The sequence below is a fragment of the Cottoperca gobio genome, chromosome 13, assembly GCF_900634415.1.
Source record: "Cottoperca gobio chromosome 13, fCotGob3.1, whole genome shotgun sequence".
NCBI lineage: Eukaryota > Metazoa > Chordata > Actinopteri > Perciformes > Bovichtidae > Cottoperca > Cottoperca gobio.
This window is the reverse complement of record NC_041367.1, coordinates 14,656,333-14,672,883: the sequence shown is the minus strand read 5'-3', so window position 1 is coordinate 14,672,883 and position 16,551 is coordinate 14,656,333.

Here is a 16,551-nt window from a genome sequence, read left to right as displayed (position 1 = left end):
GTGAGCATATACAGTATATCTCAAAAGTGAGTACACCCTTTAGATTTTTGCAAATATTCTGTTATATCCTTTCAGGGGATAACATTATCCTACTGAAACTTTGATATAACTTAAAGTAGTCAGTGTGCTGCTTGAATAACAGTATAGATTTATTGTCCTTTGAAAATTACTCAGTACACAGCTGTTAATGTCTAAACAGCTGGCAACAAAAGTGAGTACACCCCATAGTGAACATGTTTAAATTGTGCCCAAAGTGTCAATATTTTGTGTGACCACCATTGTTATCTAGCACTGCTTTAACCCTCCTGGGCATGGAATTCACCAGAGCTGCACAGGTTGCTTCTGGAATCTTCTTCCACTCCTCCACGACGACATCACGGAGCGCACGGATGTTGGACACCTTGCACTCCTCCACCTTCCTCTTGAGGATGCCCCACATGTGCTCAATTGGGTTTAGGTCTGGAGACATACTTGGCCAGTCCATCACCTTAACCTTCAGCTTCTTCAGCAAGGCCGTTGTCATCTTGGAGGTGTGTTTAGGGTCATTATCATGTTGGAAAACTGCCCTACGGCCCAGTTTCCGAAGAGAGGGGATCATGCTCTGCTGCAGGATGTCACAGTATATATTGGAATTCATGTGTCCCTCAATGAAATGCAGCTCCCCAGTGCCGGCAGCACTCATGCAGCCCCAGACCATGATGCTGCCACCACCATGCTTGACTGTAGGCAAAACACATTTGTCTTGGTACTCCTCACCAGGGTGCCGCCACACACGCCGGACACCATCTGACCCAAACAGGTTTATTTTGGTCTCATCAGACCACAGGACATGGTTCCAGTAACTCATGTTCTTGGATTCATTGTCTTCAGCAAACTGTTTGCGGGCTTTCTTATGCATCGGTTTCAGAAGGGGCTTCTGTCTGGGGCGACGGCCATACAAACCGATTTGATGCAGTGTGCGGCGTATGGTCTGGGCACTGACAGGCTGACATCCCACTTCTGCAACCTCTGCAGCAATGCTGGAAGCACTCGCACGTCTATTTTTGGAAACCAACCTCTGGATATGACGCTGAGCACGTGGACTCAACTTCTTTGGTCGACCCTGGCGAGGCCTGTTCCGAGTGGAACCTGTCCTGGAAAACCGCTGTATGATCTTAGCCACTGTGCTGCAACTCATTTTCATGGTGTTGGCAATCTTCTTATAGCCAAGGCCATCTTTGTGAAGCGCAATAATCCTTTTTTTCAGCCGCTCAGAGAGTTCCTTGCCATGAGGTGCCATGTTGTCCAGCATTCAGAGAGAATTGTGCCCAAAACACCAAATTTAACAGCCCTGCTTATCATTTACACCTGAATCCTTGTAACACTAACGAGTCACATGACACCAGGGCGGGAAAACAACATCATTGGGCACAATTAGGACATGTTCACTATGGGGTGTACTCACTTTTGTTGCCAGCTGTTTAGACATTAACAGCTGTGTACTGAGTAATTTTCAAAGGACAATAAATCTATACTTTTATTCAAGCAGCACACTGACTACTTTAAGTTATATCAAAGTTTCAGTAGGATAATGTTATCCTACTGAAAGGATATAACAGAATATTTGCAAAAATCTAAAGGGTGTACTCACTTTTGAGATATACTGTAGTTATTTTTTTTATAAAGCAGTTACTCTTATGCAAAACGAACTGTATTGATGGAAACTTTGTAATGGTGCCATTACAGAAGTTAAATGTGTTCATATTGCAGATACCTGAATGTGTAAAAAGTATAACCAAGGGGTCCAGTCAAAAATAATCACCAGTCTAGTCTAGGGTCCTGACGATGCATCCACGTACTGCAAGATATTTTTAAAGGAGCACATATGCAATCCGTTATGAGTTATTGTGCTCGTAGGCAGTCTGCAGTGATTTAGCTGGCCTTGCTCAGTCTGCTGTATGTTTAGCTTTATTGCTGGTGCTTCTCCTTAGGACCTGTGGAGCCCGGCTGGTTGAGACTCTACGCTGTGCTGAATGTAGGAAAGCCGGTGGCCCTGACACTGTGGAGACAAATGGAGAGGAGGTGCACCCCTGGGGCACTACTGTAATGAATAGGAGTAAGCAGTTTTCTATTTGTCAAGATTCATGAGTCTCGTTACTTTGGCGGTCCAGGGGTATTTGCTTATGTGTACAAGAAGGAACAGGTGCAAGACTTTGTGTTTGAGCATGCATCAGCCTAGTCTAGTCGAGGGACCTGTTGGCCAAACACTAGCATCACGTGGATGCTGCAAAGCGTTCTTTTTTTCCTGACTGGCCTTGTCGAGAGCTATGCAGGTGAGAGAGAAAATAAGTGCTTATGGCGCAGGATCTGTCAGATGGGGGTGTGGAAAATTGCACTGACAGTCAAAATGTCTGGAATGTGGAAAGCAGATTGTTAGAATAATTGTTGCAATCAAATAAAGTAATAATCCACTGTTGCTTTTGAAAAGCAGAGCAGATACAAATGTGTCCTGAGCCCCTATCCTGTTTCCACTTTAATTGGATTTGAGTATAGATAAAGTTCTGTTTGTCTTCTCGAGCACTAGATTATAAGGTCATGTAGTGAGTTTGTGTTGTTGTCTTCTCTACAGCATCTCCTTGTCATTGTCGGGGCTAGAAGGCCTGAAAAACTCCCCTTTACTTTGATTCCATTTCAATGAATAGTTTTCAGTTCTGTGTTTTGTTTCTACCTTGAGACTATTATCAGTGACATGTAGGGTTTATGAGAAAGTTGCTTTGTACAATTCTCATGCTAAGTGTGGCAGCAATCTCCGAAGATTACATACTTTTACCTGCTGCAATGTTCTCCTTGCACGAAAAGTGGACAAAGTGTATTGATTTGATATTTAAGGGCCTGGAATGAGGCTGATTTGATCTCTGGGGCAGACACTGTCCCCGACAAAGTGTTATATCGTTGGATTGTAAAAGCATAATAACTTTTTGTCTGACTTTGTGCCATCAAACCCTCGACTGAAATACACATGGGGTTCTCTTTATTTATTCACTTATTTAAATTCTGTCCTTCAGTAATTTAACATTCAGTAACCTTTATCTTGACTGTGCGTGAGAGGAGCTTATTCATGTACCAAGGTGATGTGAATTTGTCTGGTTTAGCTCAAACATATTGCTATATGGGTTTAGGTGTAGCAATAGTTTTAGCTATAACACAGTTCTCGTCTTTAAGTACAGCTAGTTTTTTCTTCTTCTCCTTTTAGTCCCGTGACACTGGTTTACCCATCAAGCAGAGTGTCTTCATTCAATCTCCATTCTGTAACTAGATGATTAGACTAAATTGTTTTTATTTGTATTTATTTATTGTCTTATTTTATCAGTTTTATTAGTACTCTATCACTTTACTGTTTGACGGAAAATAGAAATGTTGGCAGCAATTCAGAGGTTTGGATGTGGCCACACATCTCGGAGGATATGCACCATTTTCTTTTCATGATTTAAAGAAACTTCTCTCTTTTCTAATTATTTTACAAGCTGGTGTGTCCTGTATAGATTATGTTGTACTCACCAGCATCCTCGTATAGATTGTGACCACATGGGCTTTACACCGTAGTTTTATATAAGCTTTATTTGTATATGTTTTTTTAAAGACAGTGGTGGTTTGTCCTGTAGCTGTCAGCTCTTTCTTAAAGGAACAGAACCAGCACCGCAGGGGTGTTTTTAACGGCGCCCGTAGAATAATTTCATTGAAGAAGACGAAAAGAACATCAAAGATTCAGCACGTCACTGAAATTACTATTCTTGGTATGGTTTCCGATATCAAAATAACTTTGAAGTTTCATGTTGCTCTTTTGTAAATCTCACAAAGGAACTGACACTCCATGCTTTGAGATCCGCGGAGTCTTCATTCCGTATGTACAGGTGCCGGTGACCTTGTCTCGGTTGTCTTTAATTGGATGACCCATTGCTTTGAATAAGGGCTGCTCATCAGTGAATACTGAGGAGTGGTATCATCTCCAAGTTCATTGAAGTGTCAAGATAACAAGTGATTAGACCGTGCGTGGAGACATGGTGCGAGACTGTCTGATCCCATCTCCGTACAGAAAATATCAAATGTGTGTGTCCATGTTTGCCTCCCCAGGCAACACTTCTGTCTCCCTAAATGAACTGCGAGAGCATTAGAAATAGTAATTTATTGCGATGCTGCTACTGTAGAGTTCAGGAAATTCTTGTGCATCATTTTTCCATTCACCCTCTCTACCTCCCGCTCTGCCTGTCCACTTTTCCAGCCTCTATACAGAGACATTTTTAATAGTCCCTGTGGTGTAGGATTTGGACAGGAGTTTTAGTTATGTAACTGGGCCCTGCTTGTGCTGCTTCTGTGCCTCCTATGTGCCTCCATTCTATTTTTATCTCTCTCATCTTCACTTTTTAATGCATTGGGTCTTTAATTGTTTAGAAATGCTGGTGGAGTTCCCTTAAGGCTCGAGTGTGTGACCTGTGCGCGCGACGTCTGTTTGTGCTCATGCCTCCAGGACACAACCGCTGCAGAAAGACAGTTCTACATGAGTTCAGACTCCCCATCGTCTGTGCTTCTCTCTCCTTCTCTGTACACTCCAGGAGGTTTCTAAATGTATAGTATTCCTCAGTGTGGAGATTCACTTTTGGCTCCCCCCCCCCCCACCTTTCACATTGTTATTCTTTTTACCTCAACATCTACCTCGATCGTGCGCCGGCACATTATCTCCTCGGTGCAATGGGCGTCCATGCGGAACTCATGCATTCAAACATGTTTGTTTGAATTTATGCCAATGTCTTGTTGGGAAAACAACATTTGCGTGTTCCTTTTATTTCTCCCCAGGATAAAGATTATATCTCCATGTCAAGTAGGCCAGTCCAGGAGAAGAGTCGCCCCTTGAGGGGGGGGGGGGGGGGGGCCTCAGGCCCTGCTACAATACATCTCAGTAGTCCAGCCCTCTCGATGCTGTGGGTGATGCACTGCACTCAAGAGTCGTTTTCCTCCTGCATCTGTATTTCATTTACACCCTTTTGTGTTGCCCCCCCTCCTACCAAAGTGAAAAGCAATTGGCTTATATTTACTTGCTGTCAGTGGAAGCTTACCTGTTTCTGGAACAAGATGAAAAAAGGGGAAGTCATGGAGAGCGACTGTGCTGTCTCAGGAGCTGACAGAGAACTGCACAGGCAGCTTTACACACTTCCTGCTGGAGATGATATTTTGACATCTTTTTACAGACCCCTTGAAGACGAGGCTGAATCTAGAGAACCCCTTTAGTCAGTCATTTGAATGTAATGGAAAAAGAAAAGCTGCTGATGATTGAAGGCTGAAGTTAAATGAAAAAGAAAATCCTCTTGGAACTATTTTAACTGTTTTTGTAAAAGTTCTTTAAATGCGTTGCTCCGTTTATATCATCACTGTCTCGTTTAAAGTATTTCCACAGAAGTGTGTTGCAGAAAGTGTGTCTTGAGCTTATTACTGAGATGATGTATGTGCTAACTGTTACTGAGGCGGAACTCTGGACCATTTACTCCAAGATATAACAATTAGATGTGCAAAAAAAATTATATTTTGAAACTGTCAAATCCTACTATCGCTGAAATAACCAGGTTGAAGAACACAATATCGGAACATTTATGTTTCATTGTGCTGCCAGCTCTTCGGTCAAAAGCTTAAAATCGGGTTTAGAGATCATATGGTCTATAAACCACACAACAAACGGAGCCGGTAATGACTCTTGGCCACACCAGTGACTCTTTATTGTTTTTGTTTTTAAATATAGTGTCTTCTTCCTCTAACCGACTGTCATCCTGTAAGAAAGAGAAGATACTCTACCACAAACACAACTCAGCTGTCAAGGTGTCTCAGCTTCTTCCATGCCAACTCCACTGATTTACTTGAGCAGATGCCCTGCAGCTATCATTTCACATCATTACTTACAAGCCTTTGTGCCTCGTGTTTGACTGGTAAAATCAACAAACTGAAAGCAGCGGTAGAGAGGGGAGCTGAGGGATGCTTTATGACAATCATTAATGAGGGAAAATTAAGGTAATGTGCAGCATTACTCTAAAGGGCTATAATTAAACAACAACGTCCACTGCCAACTGCGTGATTTCTGAGGAGCCCCAGGCAAGGCATGCCTGTAGTGGGAGAGATAACGCTGCTGTGTGGGTGGAAATGTATCCTCGAGCCAGTAGTAGCCTGAACTAGCACCCATTGTTTTTGCCTAATTGAAGCCCTGATTTGGCCAAGCAGTGACCTGTGCGTTTCCTGGCCGGTGTTTGAAGTTTTGGTAGCAAGGCAGCCGCAGGGGGAATTTAATGGTCTGTGTGTTTGGAAAGTCTTTGGACTGTTTATCCCATCAGCAGATGAGCAGGAGGAAAATATGTCACAGTTGAACCCGATGGTATGTCTTTGACCGGGAGATGTCCTGTCAGCATTACAGCGAGGTGGTGAGACAGTGGGATACTAGGCCTTACTTGCAGGTTTCTAAGCCAGGTGGAGAGCTGTTTAGGTCAACATATAAATCCCTTCTTTTATGCCTGTCAGGTCTGGAACCAACAACAACCCCTTAAGATTGGGGTTTACACTGCGTATAAAGACCGAGGGCTGGCTGTTGTCGCCTGCCATGTTCTATCCTCTGAGTTATCCCGATAAAGAAATAAGCCGAGAATCTGGTGTCAGCAGGAGCTGACGGCAGAGGGGCTTCAATCATTGGGGATTCCGTGAGATTGTTTACACTGTTATGAATAAACAGTGGACTACAAGCGTGGAAAGAAAACACACTTTCTGGTAGGAATAAAAAGAAACGGAGAGGACATAATAAAATCTTCGGATTTAGAGATGATACAGTATTTTGTAATAATATCCTCAATGTTTCTTTATGTAACCCGGATGAAGTAACCACCCTATAGGTTTATGTCATGGTCACCAGTTTATAGAATTCTAATATTTTGAGAAATCATGTTTTGTTTGGCAGTTTGGCATGACATGGCTGGAAATACAACATAAGCCATAAGCCTCACTATTGTTGAATCTGTTAACAAAACAAAGTGCAATAGTTCTTACTGAAAACTCGCTCACGCTTTTAACTTCACACCCCCTAAAAAGGTCGCGTTTGCCGACCTCCAGTGGTTGAACTTCTGCCAAATCATGTAGAAGAGTCATAGTCAAACCGCCTCAGGAACGTCAGTTGCACAATATCTTACTACCATTAGCCACAATAAGCTACTGTGTGTGTGTGTGTTTTATTATTTATGAATTCAATTTTCTATTATCTTTTTTTCAAATATTAGTCCTGCTTCAAGGAAAATTTAGAGATAAACAATTTACAGGCTTTTATTGTTTGTGTGAGTGTATTGGGGACTGTTTTCAGGAGAAAATAGTTTAAATGAAAACAGTTCACAGCAAGGTTTGTAGATAAACCACAGTAACACAGGCATTGTTTTTTTGGAGAAACACATTGCTTCTAAGTTTTTCTAATTTCATTATCAAGTTTTTGAGCAACACAAACAGGGTGAAACTAGGGTGACGCATTAGTCTGAGCAATGGATATCTGAAAAGCTTGGCGAATATATAAAGGGAAAACATATGCATGGCTAGACCACAAGGAATAAGTGGGGAAAATGTTGTTTTGTGATTTGGAGGACTGACCCTTTAAACACCAGTTATTGCGTATGCAGGGATGAAAAGGAAAATAAAGCAGTGAATAGTCTTTCAGGGAGGTCTTTTAATGTTTTCTTTTTTTATTTATTTATTCAAATGCGAGCTGACAAAATATGAAACATATTTTAATATAAGGCAGTCCAACACAGAGTACAGCCTCAACAATTACAATGCGGTTTTAAGTAAATACCCTTCTCAAAGAAGAAAATATCAGGAGCTTGATAAGGGATTTATTTCAGGGCTGAATTGCATTACAGTGTAAACTGTCCTCTTGCGAAAACACAGTAGTTTATTAATATGGTTTCTAGATAAATTAAATGTCAGAGGTCCAAAACTCAGATACTCACATCTGATTTGAGAAATCGGTAGATTCATCTCTCAGTGGTCCAAAGACTTGTCTTGTGGGGCTCATTTAGCTTCTTTCAGGATAAATGGGAGCCCCACATGTCATTGGAAATGGGCTCACATATATTGACATATCTGTCAGCCTGTCTAATCCTTAATGATGGCTTTCCGATCCTGCAGGGACGTACATTTTTTCACGTAACCACATGACAGTTTTCTTTTCTTGAAAATGCAGCTAAAAATGACTTGTGGGATGTGGACATACATTTACAGCTTCAGTCAAGCAGTGGTAATGATGTCATTGTGTCATTGTTTTCCAGCCATAGTGGTGGTGTGATGCCGTGTCATCTCGTGGGGCAACCTCAGAGCTGGAACTTGTATTTGTATTGTCCTATTTTTCCAATGTTATGTATGAAAAGTACTTTTGAAAAAAGATTTTCCAGTGAGCCAAGATGTCACATGCTGTACATATTGCAACCTTATACCCATTATCACAATTAAATGATTACTAAGATATAATCACTTCTGTACATTTGTCTAAACAACACGAGTGAAGCTTTTATGGTTTGCAGATGAAGAAGTGTTTGTGTCCTCGTCCCCACAAAAAAACACCAGAGGCTGTGTACATACTGTATCTTATAAAACAAGTTTCAGATTAGCTCTTTTTCTCCCAGAAGTTTTATATATATGCAGGCAAAAGCAATTATTTCTGTGAGACACTTGCAGCCTTCATTAATTCATACTGTACATCACACTCGCCAAACTCGCATTATCTATCAGCGAAATACTTCTGTGGTAAATATGATAAACAAACTCCTTTCCTACAAATATCAAAATTGTTTAATGACACAATTTCAAATGTCTTTTATTAGTTATCCCCCCCCTGTCAGTCACCGCATGAGGGACAAATGAAACGTGAAGCTAAACCTTCAAGCTCTAAGGCTACATTGCTCAATGAGAATAAAAAGCAAACGTATGTCATATATCTTATATTTGTGTGCACTGCATGTTGACTTTAGAAAATAGTATCTTGTGTGCAGTGGAGCTGTGAAGTGAGGGTTAATAAAAAGCAAGCAGCATACAAGGTGGTATGTAATTAAACTCAGCATGTTAAGGGGGAATTTTGTCTTCAAAGACTGATGCGATGGAGCACTGCGCTGAGATAATTGTGCATGTTGTGATCGCGCGTGTCTCTGTGTACTTGTCGACTAGATAACATCAAGCAGCAGACAATAGAGCTAGATAACAGACAACAGTGACAGATAGAGCAAGTTGTCAGTGAGAGTACAGTCCCCATGTTCTCTTTTCTACCAGGAGTTATTGATTTAGCTCAAATTGATTATGACTTGAAATGGCTTTTCAGTGGACTATGGGCTAAGTAGAAATGGAGTGATTGGGTTAAGATGAATTATGGGTCATTGGGTATGAATAAAGAGATGTACCTGCCAAGACATCAAGAGAGCAGAGGCCACTCTGACTGTCCCATGCTATGATAATGGTGGGAAAGATGAAACCAGATGAGCTTCTTTTCAAACATTGAATCAACACAAAAGAAAACCCTATTAGAGCATTTCTCATAATCCCACCACACACATATTAGCTGATGGTCTGTGATTTGGCTCTGCACCCCTACAATGCTCTGTAATCCTCCTGCTTTCTCTTTGAGTACAAAGCCAATGTGGAAGGCAACCTCTAGTTATGACTGAGCTCCCACAGTGACCCGGACCAGCCCTCTTGATCAATGGGCAAGTGGGCGCCAGGCTGTGTTTATTGGCAGCCACTGGGCGCCTGGATGGGGTTGACTGCATCTGTGTTGTTACTGTAAGAGCTCCCTCATTAACCAAAAGCATTTATGCACAGGATTAGAACATATCTGCCAAAGCTTCCCCTTAATTATGGTAACCATTGATCATTTTGTGGCATTCTTCAGTGGCTGAAGAATGCCACCAATGGTTTTAGCGTTTATGTGTGTCTGTCAATGTGTGTGTGTTTGCTTGTTTGGAAGAGGATGCAACATTAGACATGTAGTGTTCATGTGTACTATGGGGAGTGATAAAATGCTCCTGATACTCTGGTGCTTCCAACATGAGAGCTCAGCAGAACTTGAACTAGCTTTCGTTGAGTATAACTCGATACATTGATTCATTTTCTATGTAGGCCTGTTTAACCATTTTTTGTTGGCCACTTAGGGGCAAAGAAGATATAAACGCTGACAAGTTGATATGGCTAACATGTTGATATGGCTAACATGTTAGCAAACAGTAGCAACATTAGCATTCATTTGGAGTCGTGTAGGTCCAATATTTGTTCTACTTTTAGCTCTGTTTTTTGTGTACAACAACTCCACACCAATGGGAATTACCTGTCTCTTTAGCTGCTAAATGCTCAGCTATGTTCACAACCTATTTTCATTAACATATAACATTGTCTGTCAGTTGAGTGTCTCGCAGGTAGTGTGAAGTGTTTTATAGATTTTTTTGCTTTAAGAAAGCTCAAGTTAGCCAATGATCAAATACATTTCACTGCAGAGATGTATTTTTTCTTTTGCATGCTTTACGGTGTACGTCATTACGATGAGCATGCTTCTCTTATTGTTTATTTATAGTTTGCAGGTAGTTTGACTAAAAAGCCTTCAAGACTTGCATATCCCCGCTATGTTATTGTCTGCAAGTTGTTGCGAGTTCCAACACAGCTTTTGCTTCACATACAAACTCCCCCTCTTTAGTAAACAAACCTAAGTAACCATGTTCTGAGTACTGAAGTCAAAGTTTTAGCCGATTTGCCAGTGTGCTTAAAAATGTATTGAAGTCACATTTACAACACACAACAACAACAAAAAGCATCCCTCACTATTAAAACATGGACATATAAATCAGCTGAATTGGGGAGCAGTAGGGTTTAAAAAAAAAAAAAAAAAACAGAGGCTTTGTTTTCTGTCTCAGTAAACTGAGCAAGAATGTGTTTTTGTTTATTTTCTATTCAAATTCCCACTTGCTTTTGGTAAAGAGTCCATGAAATAGTACTGCAGAGGAGGTGGGAGCCTCTAAAGTCAGCACAGTGTTTTCCACGAGGAGTACCAAGGACTCAATACAGGAGAGCTCTTCACTCACTGTTTACACAGTGTCGCCCCTTCTGAGAGAGGAATAATAAGAGGCTACAAGCTGGCTCAGGACTGGGAATATACTACAACGCTGTAGTGTACGCCCCCCCCCCCCTCCCCCTTGATCACATTTTAATTTTAAGACCTGTCCCATCATTTTAAGTGGTGAATGTCTGATTAAAATTAGCATCACGTTTAGCGCATATTATTGCTTCTTGACCCCATACATCTGAAATAGGGCACATTTGGAGTTATGAGTGGCAGAGATAAAACCTCTCACCTCTAAGTGTGAGGCCTCTGTCATGTTAAATGTATGTTTCTGTGACACATGCTGACAAAATGCTTAGTGCTGCATGAGGATGCAGAAAGACATTTGACCTGATCTCTGTCATTAGTGGGCTGATTATGGCTGTAAAGTAAAGTGTCCCTTGATGCCCCCCAGGTGTATTGAAATACAGGCTGTGGGAAGAAATAAAGTCGACTCCAAACCAAGAACGGGCTAGTCTTTAAAATGATGCGGCAACAGGGGAAACAAGTTAGTGTGATTTATTATAAGTGTGATTGTCGGTCATTTTTGTTAAATTGTGGAATATAATTTTAACTTTTTATTTGATTTATAAGAGTGCTTAATCATTAATAAATACAGATTTGTGGATGATGTCATCTACTTTTGTGGATTTTTATCTTTGAACAATGTGCAAAATCCTTCCTCAAAATAAATATTAATATTGCCTGGTATCTGAGGAGAACTCTATTTTTAAGCTATACTATATGTTGCTTCATTGTTTACCTCATTTAATTTGATAATTTAAGAAAGCCAGAATACAATACTATTAGAATTTGATCTAACCGAATCACAGCGGATATCAAAGGTTTTTTTTTGGTATCATGCTTTTATTAAACCTCTCGCCTTGTCAGGATAATTGATGAATCATCAAAGAAATCTTCAAAATGTATTTATGATTTTCATTTCATCGCTCATTGAAATTCCTCTCAGTAGATTGAATTCGGCTGAAACTAAACGTATGTCTGTTGAATATTGAAGTGTGTTTGGGCGCCTGTTTTAAACCGGCAGTTAAGGGATGAAGTGATAAAATACAGAGAAGAGTAAAAAGTATTAAGTAAAGCAGTGTAAACTGAATCACGCTGATCTTTCCCCGACCTTCCCACAAGAAGCTCCTTGTGTTTTCCTGTGAGAATTAACAAGGCCAAACAAGATTGTGAGTTCATAGAAAGAAATCTTTAATCAGTGGTTTATATGCATTTTTGCCTGTACATTTATTTCATAGACAGTCTCAGTAATGGAAAATCATAAAAATGAATGCTAATGATGACTAATTACATATGGAAACGTTGCATAAAGCTTTTAATAATTAATATTGAAATACTGGCTCGTATAAATGCACATTAGCTTATTAGTGATCTTAGACTGTGAATATATTATCACATGTGTGCCACCTTTTGAGGCCGTTACTGGTTTTAATGCATCTTTTATTGTTTTTATAATACTGTGCCCTCGAGTATGCTTCCAACTTTATTGATGTACAAAGTTGATTTTTGAGATTAGAAACAGCAGTTGAGAGAACAATCCAGGGAGATGAAACAACCAACTCTACAATTCATATACAATGTACTCTGCGTCCTGTGGAATTACAATTTAAGGAAACAAAGTGTATAACTAATATTTGATTAAAACTATAAATCAGAGAAAATGGTGAGCAACTTTGGCAAACACGTACACACAAGAAAAAGCAGTAGTGCTGCAGAAATAAAGCAATTTTTGCAATACAATAAATGAAGTTCGACATTAAAAGCATCAGTGTGTTTTCATCTTTATAGCACAGGAGCATGTAAGCATTGTGTTCTTGCACTCATGGGTGGGTGTATGTATTTGCGTGCATGTGCCTCAGTGGGTATTGCACAATGAATGCTGAGCCATGCCCACGGCATATACAGGCAGATCAAAGGCGTTCGTGGAACATGTAGTTAATTGAGTGTACTGGACAGTGTGCGTGTGCCTCACAGCTTCTCTGGGCAGAACCAACGCTTGTCCACAAATGTCAGCTTTTTTCTCCTCACCGTGAATTAAAGGCATCGCTTCACTTCCTTGTGTCCTTGTGGGGGGTTGTTATACATTTGTGTCAGAAGAGGCAAAGGCAGAGGAAGCCTGTTTGATCTGACAAGCCTGTATTTAATTGACTGTGATGGGGCTACAAAGGACATAAAAAGACTGGACAAGAAGCAGAGGTGGTTTACATTTTTGCTCAGTTTTTTTCACAGTGTTGACAGAGAGAAGTGCAAACACTGGGGTGACACTTGTCACTTTGAACCACAGCTACAGTCTGTGTAGGCTTTTACATACTTAAGTATACTTATAAGTGTGGGTTGTAAAAGTTTAAATCAAGTTAATCTGTAACCACAGAGCCCACAGGTGGACCCGGAAAATGTTTTGATACCCACCACAGAGGGCTGAAGCTGTTTCCCCCCCACCACCACCTGTATTCACAGGAATATCTTAGTTTTTTTTGGTTTTGGTTTACAAATACATGGCATCACAGACATCCTAAAATATTTTGAATTCTTAGATCAGAAACCTTCCTGCATGAAAAGATGTATCTTCTGCACATCACCTTCCACGCTGACTGATGTGAAGCTCTACAGAGGTAATCATTTCAATGTGTAACACGTTTTTTTTTTTATTCTGACAGTTGCCTCCCGAATGCTTGTGGGATAGAGAAAAGTTGTACCAAAGCTGATGGGATAGATGGAATCTCTTAGAGTCCCCCTGTTGAGACGACTTAGCAAACCAAGTGAGATGGGAGGCTGGTTTTTCCAGGGGTTTAACATCTTATTTTTAGCGGCGAGGATAGAAAGGCACGCTGGCATGAGTTGCGGTACCACCAGTCCCCGGTGATGGAGTGGCACTCACAACGCCGCCTCACCGTTTCCTGTCAGTGCTGTGGGGGATGTGACGTGGGAGCTTGTATCTCCAGCTCAAATCCCCAGGGAGATGGTAAAGGGACACTGTTGAGTACATTTTTACAGCATGCTCCGCAAATGTTATTACAAAAGATGGTCGGCCAATTGTTGCCATTAAATTAAAAAGACAAAGAAAGTCCTCACCACTTTTTATTTTCTTTGTGCTCTGCTTGTGCTCTACGTCATGCCAGGTGTGTTAAACCAGAGGGCTGTTGGTATTCCTCTCCTGTACTAATATCACTTACTGCATTAAATAATGGACTTTATGGAGCACACAGAACTCCCTCACATGTTGGTTTCACATCTGTGCAGTCCAGCTGTTCTCTTGATGGGGAAAGGTCGGTAGTGGTGGGAGAGGCTACGGTCCAACTCTCCACACCCGACAGAAGAGAATTAAAAGTTCTCTATTCAATATTCAGAGCATTAATATAACTGCAAACAAGTAATTACTATGTAAATATATACCAGAGTAATGTCTACCTGAGCAGAGAATAAATCCAAGCTTTTTACGCAGTCGGTCCAGCCACGCATGCATGTTAGTGAAGAAGAAAATCCCACAGGGTACCTATTAAAAGAGGAACCTAACAACAGGCTTAAAAGTTTCACACTTTTCCTCTTTCTAGTTAAAAGTCTGTTGCACTGCTGGAAACACCCACCAAGTTGAAAGTTTTAGCTTTTAAAAAGTGTTCTGTTATTTTTAAAGTAATTAAATAAAAGCGAGTGTAGGTCTTGCACTGTAGTAGCAGTTTTCAATATTCATTTAGGTCTGAAATGAAGTTTCCCCGTTGGAGGTGCAGCATCCTTTAGTAGAGGATGGTGACTTCTGTGCTAGCTCTCATTGGATAATTGACACAGATTCCACTTTCTTGTAGTGTATCCAGCCTGTGCTTTCAATCATTCATCATGTTGCTAAATGTATTGGTTGAATAAAGAGCAGGCTCTTCTAGTAAGTCAGATAGTGTTTTAAAGAAATATGTATTTTTCTTACAGCTGTAGCCACAACTAACGGTCATGTCATGATGTATTGACACACAGTGGAGTACACTTCTACATCACTGCAGCAAAGAGAGAAGGAGGTCAGCAAGGACGATGTTCAGCTGCTGTTACGTTGCTCTTTAATGGTAGTTTATTTATTCATTTATAGCTATATCTAAGTATATATCCGTCCTGTGTATATAATGGGATGAACGTTCTACCTAAAGATCAATCGGTTGATTCACTATAATCTGCAGCAGCCTACTTCTTACACGAACAAGGATGGTTTTCTGTCTTCACACACCATCAGCTATTGACCAGAACACTTGCCTCCCAGGGTGATATTGGCGTTACAATGTTATCACACCACATCAGTGATAAAACAGGGCCGGTCCTCTGCCACCGATATGGAGTGATTATTCTACACAGCGCTGCAGACTTTGCTGGCTGTAAAACCAGGCCGAAACTGTCGAGTATCACACTGGTCCGGTCCCAGCAGCACGTCTTCAGCTGCCAAGGCCTTGTACAATTAGCTTGGAGGACTGCAAATGCACATATCCAATTAAAGCAGAGTCCGATTCACTTGTCACAAAATCAATGCAGATCCGTCCCATAACGTGAGAGGCGCGTTAGGTGCCTGGATAGTGTGAACAAAGTGACGTCTTTCTTGCCTTTACCATCATTTGCTTCCCTCTGCTCACTGAATGTGACACAACAGCCTTATATTGAAGTACTGTCAGGGAGCAGCAAATGAATTGTTAAAGCATCTGCAGTGGATCACAGACAAGTATTCTGTATTTCGTATTCTTTATTGTTTTTGTAGGGATGGGCATATTTTGTAAAACCAAAAATCCTTTGGATACTCTGATCTTAATGCAGCCTGCCATTTCCCTTCCTGCACAAGTCTGCCACATTTCAAGAGTAATGAAAATAAGCTGACAGGCATCTCAAAGGAATTTTTCACTTTGATATAACATTTTGTTTTAACTGCATGCTTACTCATTTTTTGACATTCGTTGCCCCGTAAGCTTATTCAGTGTATTCTGTTTTCTCAGCAAATCCCTTTATTGTTAATAAACTAAATATAGCTTTTCTTTCCTTGAGCAAAATGAAGTAATTAATAATCAACTCAACGTAAAACAGAACAAAGTATGTGATACAGTGAATAGTGACTGATTAAACATTAACCATAGTCATATGAATTATTCTTTCACAGTCATATGTACCAGGTGTGGAGGGGGGGCTGACTGATCTTTAGATCAAAACATTTTCACGTGTCATTTTTGAAGGCAATGAAGAACATATTGTTTAGTTTGGAGAACTTGTTATAATACTGTTACTGCTTTAGTATGTATGTGGTTTGTGAACAGTGGAAAATGACAGATGAAAGTGATTTTTTTGAACATTCCAGATGAAGAAACAACATGTTCTTCCTGAGGCGATAGAAAGATACATTTATCAGCGGTAAAACAAACCTGTCCTCGGGGGTTTCGCCGGTATTT